This window comes from Neovison vison, chromosome 10 (assembly GCF_020171115.1).
Source record: "Neovison vison isolate M4711 chromosome 10, ASM_NN_V1, whole genome shotgun sequence".
In the NCBI taxonomy this organism is placed as follows: domain Eukaryota; kingdom Metazoa; phylum Chordata; class Mammalia; order Carnivora; family Mustelidae; genus Neogale; species Neogale vison.
Window position 1 is genome coordinate 5,001,812 of NC_058100.1, and position 7,107 is coordinate 5,008,918.

A 7,107-nucleotide genomic window follows, 5' to 3' on the forward strand; every position below is an offset into this window, starting at 1 on the left:
ATCATACGTTTTCTTGTCTTTTCTTTTTGGTTTTTCTTTTTTAAGTTAGAAATGTTTCAATGTTCCAGGTGTTTACTGTACCTTGCATTTTTGGTCATGATGTATTATCCTTTTTATATAATATTGGACTTGACCTACTAAAATGTTGTTAAGGGTTTTTGCATCTGTGTTCATATGCAACACTGGACTATAGTTTTCTTATAATGTCTTTGTCTCATTCTGGTGTTAGAGTAACGTCAGCTTTATATAATGAGTTGAGACATATTCCCTATGCTTCAATTTTCTGAAAGAGTGTGTGCAATTGGTATTAATCTTTTTTTTTACTTAAACATTTGGTAGAGTTTGCCAATAACACTATTCAGGTCTGGTGTTTCCTTTGTAGGAAGGTGTTTGTTTGGTTTTGTTTTTTAAGATTTTATTTATTTATTTGAGAAGGCACGAGCAACGGAGCACAAGCAGGGGGATGGAGAGGCAGAGCCACAGGGAGAAGCAGATTTCCTGCTGAGCAGGGATGCCTGATATAGGGCTTGATCCCATGACCCTAATGATGTCATCACATGAGCCTAAGGCTGACTGAGCCACGCAGGTGCCCCCTTGTGGGAAGTTTTTACTTTTTATTTTTATTTTTAAAAAATATTTTATTTATTCATTTGACAGACAGAGATCACAAGTAGGCAGAGAGGCGGGCAGAGAGAGAGGAGGAAGCAGGCTCCCCGCCAAGCAGAGAGCCCGATACGGGGCTCGATCCCAGGACTCTGGGATCATGACCTGAGCTGAAGGCAGAGGCTTTAGCCCACTGAGCCACCCAGGTGCCCCTCATTCTTAGTTTTCATTCAGTTCAAAAATTTAAATTTTCTCTTTGATTTCTTCTTTTACCCATGAATTATTTAGAACAGTGTTGTTTAGTTTCTGAGTATTTGGGGATTTTCTGGATACTGTTCTATTATTGACATATAATTTAATACCACTGTGATCAAAGAATATATTTTGTATGATCTCATTCCATTATGTATGTAAGTATGTATTTATAAATATTTAATTTTTAAGTAGTATCTACATCCAGTGTGGGGCTCAAACTCACAACTCTGAGGTCAAGAATTACATACTCTACCAACTGAGCCAGCCAGGCACCCCAGATCTCATCGCTTTAAAATTTACCAAGACTTCTTTTACAGTCTAAGATATGGTCTATCTTGGTAAATGTTCCATGCACACTTGGAAAGCATGTGTATCCTGCTGTTATTGAGTGGAATGTTCCATAAATATCAATTAGGTCAAGTTAATTGATGGAGTTGGTCAAGTCTTTACTGATTTTCCGCTCACTTGTCCTATCAATTATTGAGACACAAGTATTGTCATTTCTGATTATAACAGCAGATTCATTCATTTCTCCTTACATTTCTATCGATTTTTGCTTCATGTACTTTGAATCTCTGTTATTAGGTACATAAACACCTAAAATTTATTGTTTTCTTCTTCTATTTTTTTTAAGGTTTTATTTTCAAACAATCTCTACAACCAATGTGAGACTTGAACTCATAACCTCAGCCAACTCAGCCAGCCAGGTGTCCCTCAAATTGTTATGTCTTCTTGATGAATTGACCTATTTATCATTATGAAGTGATCCTCTTTATTCCTAGTAATACGCTTTGCCCTGAAATCTATTCCATCTAGTTTTAATATAGCCATTCCTACTTTATTTTGACTGGTGTTAGCATGGTATATATTTCCCCATCCTTTTACCTTTAACTTATTCATGTTTTTATATAATGATAGGGATTTCTTATAGGCTGTATATAGTTAGATATTACTTTACAATCCAATTGAATTGGTGTGTTTATTTTTTTTAAAGATTTTATTTATTTATTTGAGAGACTGAGTGAGTGAATGAGAGAGAGAGAGTACAAGCCAGGGGGAGAGGCAGAGGGAGAAGCAGACTCCCTGCTGAGTGGGAGCCTGCCATGGGCTTGATTCCAGGACCCTGGGATCATGACCTGAGCCAAAGGCAGACACAACCTACTGAGCCACCCAGGTACCTCTAACTGGTGTGTTTAGATCATTTACATTTAATGTGATTATTGACATAGTTGGATTTAAATTTTCCATCTTGTTATTCGTTATCTATTTTTACCATCTGTCCTTTATTTCTTTTCCCCTTCTTTTCTGCCTTTTTCTTAATAATGTAAATAAGTGAAATTCAAAATAGAAAATATGGCACGAGAATTTCAGAGAAGGATTTGGGATTTTACAGATCAAACTGATGGTGTCAGGAGCGGCTTAATAGAGAAAATATGAGGTCTTAATTCCACTCTGGGCTGACCCTGGCATCCTTGCTGAGGGTCACACTGAGCTGCGAGGGGCTGCAAGGGTATCTTTAGAGTCAGCACCATGGCAGAAGACATCAAGACCAAAATCAAGAACCACCAGACTTCCCCTTTTGACAGCTGCTTCCCCAACCAGAACCAGACAAGGAACTGCTGGCAGAACGACGTGGACTTCCCTGCTGAGAGGACACAGTGACTACTAAAGGGGTGATGTCTCTGTGTGTGGATGTACCAGCATGAGTACAAGTCCTTGTGCCCCACATCCTGGGTGTAAGCCTGGGATGACTGCTGGGAACAAGGCACGTTTCCTGGAAATATCTGAACTGGCTCCATCACCTCTCCTCTCTCCTCCATCTTTCTCTCAGGGTGGTGAAAGGGACCTGGGCATTTGGTGACCCCAACCTGGGATCCTGAACCAAGGCTTAACTAATAATAAATACCCCTTGGAAAAGTGTAAAACTGTGTATGACCAGGAAGAGTGCTTCAGGATGATTGTTTTTTTTTTTTTTTCTGTTTTGTTTTCTTTTATGTTTTTAAACAGACCACATTCTCTATAAAAAGAATAGAGAAAATATCATTTGAACTGGATCGGGGTGATGGTGGATGGAAGGCACACCATGTTGAGGGAATAGGATGAGCAAAGGGGATAGGGACCAGAAAGTAGGTGTTTGGATCAGGAGAGAATGGATTATCCAGATGGTCAGAGGAAGAGTGGCAGCAGAAGATGTGGAAGGTACTTGTGTTATTGCCAGCTTCCTGTGGACATCCCCACCCTGATGGCCTGCAGATAGCTAAGACACCTGTCAAAGCAACCACATTATCTGCCTTCAAACCTACTCACTCTCAGTAGCCCATAATTTGATGTATGGCATCACCATTTTCCTTAATATCTATACCAGAAGCCTCTGAGTCATCTTAAATGCCTCTTTGTTCCTCAACTCTAACCATCCCACCCACAGGTCACCTCTCAAATTTGAACTTTCCTTTCTCTCCCCCGGTCTTGAACCCAGCACATGCTTGCTCTCATTCTTGTGCTCTCCCTCTTTCTCTCTCTCTCTCCCCTCAACTACTGCATTAGCCTTCTGTCTCGCCACTTCTAGATTCTTCTACCTTCCCACCATCTTTCACACAGGGAATAATTCCCTGTACCCCCTGAAAATGGATATGAAATTCTATGTGTGTTTTTCCTGGGGGAAACCTATAGCTTTCATTAAAGTGTCAAAGACAGCGACAGTGCACAAAAAGCTAAGAGTGACTGCCTTGTGTCTTTATTTCAAATGAAATTATTGATGCTCAGTTAATATAGTGCAGTCAACAGACTACTGAATGAGAAGTCAGGAGACCTAGGGTGCCTGGGGGTTCAGTTGGTTAAGGGTCCAACTCTTGATTCTGGCTCAGGTCATGATCTCAGTGTGGTGAGCTTAATCCCTGCATCAGGCTCTGTGCTGGGTGTGAAGCCTGCTTTAGATTCTCTCTCTCCCTCTCCCTCTGCCCCTCCCCATTCCTCTCTCTATCTTAAAAAAAAAAAAAATCAGGAGACCTAGGTTCTAGCTCTGGTGTTACCACTAACTTCCTGTTTGATTTGGGGGCAATGTGTTATGTCCTCTGCATCCTTTCCTCACCTGTAAAATAGAGAACGATCTCTTCCAGTCTCAAAATGTTATTATTTTATGACTTACAAGTAGATTCCTTTAACATCAAATATTCCACAGTTTATTTCCTCTCAGGCTCTTCTCCTCTGTTCTGTTTCACTAGACAAACATTTACTGTCTTGTGCCGTTACTGAGCAAAGCTCTGCATTTAGAAAATAAATAAAGCACTGTTTCTCCCACTTCAGAAACTCACAGACCAGCTGGGCAGATGGATATGTAAATAAGAAATTACCATACAATGTCATAAAATGCAGAGCTCTGGAAGCACAAAGGAGGCCCTTTGGGGGAGGGGCATCTAACTTTGCTTGGGAACATTGGGAGGTCTCAAAGAGGAGACCACATCTGAGTCTTGGGGGAGGGACAGAAATTTCTGAGCAGAGAAGATGGGGGAGGACATTTCAGGCCCAGGAAACACCACCTGAAGGTAGAGGGAGGCAGTAACCAGTAACAGCGTCCCAAGTTGGCCAAACGACCCACACATGAGGCTAGTTTGAATGTCTGCATGTTGAAGGCTTGGGCTTTGAGTGCACAGGAGTAACAGGACAGAGGGCTGGAGGACAGAGTGAGTCGAGTACTCGAGGCCCTTACACAGAGTGCCAAGAAGTTTTGACCTCATTGTGGGGAACTATTGGATTTTTTGAGGCAAGGGAATGACCATCTGATTTCTCTTTCTCAGAGAAAGCACGCTGGCCATGGAGGGGAAGGTACATTGGAAGGGAACAACACAAGTTTGGAAGTGGCAAAGGTCTGAAGAGCCAAGGGGATGGGGGATGGTGGGGGAAGACCATGTATTCCCTTTATCCTCTCACCCCCAAAGAAGAGCCAAGTTAAAATGTCCAGCAGGGTGTTGGAAATAGGAGTCTGATGCTCAGAAAAGGGATCTGGATTTAGGAGCAGGAATAAGTAAGCACTGATGGAAGGCATGAGAAAGACAATGACAGTACTTTGGAAGAGCCTGTAAGGTGAGGCGTAAAGGAACCAAAGGCTGAATCCTGGGAAATATCGGTGTCTAAAGTCAGGAGGAGGAAAGATTGAGAGGTTGGGTGAGAAGCAGGAAGCCAAGAAGCAAAGGGAGGAGGGCGGGTGGTGATGAGGAATCTACTTCTTCCAGAGGGTTCGATGAGAAGGAGAGAAGAGGGAGGGCTGCAGCAAAGGGAGCCTGCAGGCGGGGGGAGGGGGTATCTGATGTTGTTCTGCCAGCTAGGCAAGGATGAGCCAGGAGGCCCAAGTGAGAAACAGGAGAGACGGGGGAAACAGGTGGACGCAGGAAGGGACAGTATCTAAGGCAAACCTGGGGATCGTCATCCTTGGCAAGGACATGGGGCTTTCATTCTGCCAAGGAAGGAAGAAAGGGATCAAGAGTTTGATTCAGAGGTTCTCACGGTAGAATCACTGAGATAACACATACACACACACAAAAAGCCAATAGTTGGGTGCACCTCGGAAATTTCTGGTTTAATTACGCTGGGATGGGTCCTGGGCATTGGTATGTTTTCAGAGCTTCCCAGGTGATTAAAATCTGCAGTCAAGGTTGAGAACCACTGGTTTAATTGTAGGTAACTTTTAAGATTGGTGATAACAGGATGGGGTTTGAGGAACCCCGCACTTGATAAAGGTTGGATGATAGGGGATGGTAAAGGTTTGGGACAGGTGAGAACTAGAGAAAGAGAAGGAAGTTAGAAGGGAAGGGCACATACAACTTAGTGACTTATGTGCCATCCATGTAGCAATGAATGAGGCTCAGTCCTTGTTCCCAAAGACACCAGGAGCTTAGGGAAGAAAGAGAGACACTTCGCAACAACCCTAGGATATCACCGAGTTTTTAACCAGTTAAGATGTTTTGCTGTTTTGTTCCCTTTCTCGCTAAAAGTAAAAAAAAAAAAAAAATCCAGCTGTTTCACAGTATAGACTGGATCCAGAAATACTTTTGTAAGCATTGAGAGTTGCCTTTCTAGGAAAGTGGGTGCTCGTGAAAGAGCTCTAATTATCCCGGGAGATAGAACTGTGCCGGGTTTTATCAGCAGGGCTCCAAGAAGGTGATGGTTCTGGCTAGGATGTGGGCATTGCTGGGGTCACCTGTACCTGGGAGTGGGCTGAAATCGCTCATCACTCAACAGTGAGAGGCTCTGACGGCCATCCTGCTAGGATGGGAAGCTTGTGTTTAAGCAAGGTCCTAAAGATACCCCTTTCTCAACAGTGCTGGGAAAGGGCCCTGCTTTTCACCAAAGTGGAAGACCTAACATTTGCCACTGTGGTCTGTGCCTGACTTCTGGGAAGAGCTTTGTCTTCACCGGAAGCAGGCCCTTCCCGCAGCTGGGACTTCCCTTTAGAGAGTGTCCATTGCCACGGCTCGAGCCTTTGGGCATCCTCCCTGGACATGCAGACTTCACGGCTCCTGAGAGGCCTCCGGTCAGCCTGTTCCATCTGTCCCACCTGCTTGAGGCCCATGACGGGGGGAGGGGCTGAAAGAACTTGTGCTGAGAGCTCTGGTTTGGCTAGGAGCCCCTTCCTTGAGCAAGATTCTAGAAAGCATTAGGAATCTTGTAAGGTACATAACAAAGAGGGGAAGTTTGAGAATTGACGGGGGCGTGATGGGTATACAGAGGGGGTTCCTTCTGTTACCTTATTCGTCCCATTTTCTATAAACAGGAATTGAGCAGCTGCCCATGTCCTCAAAGCTAGGAGCTGTGCTTTTGAAGTTGTTGATCATCATCATCATCATCATCATCATCTGTTCCACTCTATTGTCCTTCTGGCTTCTGACCTCCCTCTGTCACTGTGGGTTGGGCCCCTTGGGACAATTCCAGCTGGATGTCACCTCAGTGTCCTCTTCCCTCCTAGAGTTAGGCTAGGTCCCTTGGGCCCCAGGATACATGGACCTTCTCTTTGGCTCTACACTTCTTCCCTCTGTGAATCCAGATGGGTTTCCATTCCAGGGGTGAGCATGGAACGTAGCACAGAGAAGGGCCACATGGGACACATCACACTGCTTAGACTGAATGTTGGGCTTCTCCTGTGGGAGCCAGGGCTTTCAATGCACAAGTAGAATTGGAAGCCTCCAACCTCGCCCTTGCAGAGGAGAAAGGAGACCCCGAGTTTATTCCGGCTGACCTGATCTGTTGACATCCCGA

At 44.1% G+C, this 7,107-nt stretch overlaps 1 pseudogene; it reads left to right on the top strand.

Moving 5' to 3' along the window:
- The first annotated feature begins 2,388 nt into the window (after positions 1-2,388).
- On the top strand, positions 2,389-2,646 carry LOC122918072 (annotated as a pseudogene).
- The last annotated feature ends 4,461 nt before the right edge of the window (positions 2,647-7,107 follow it).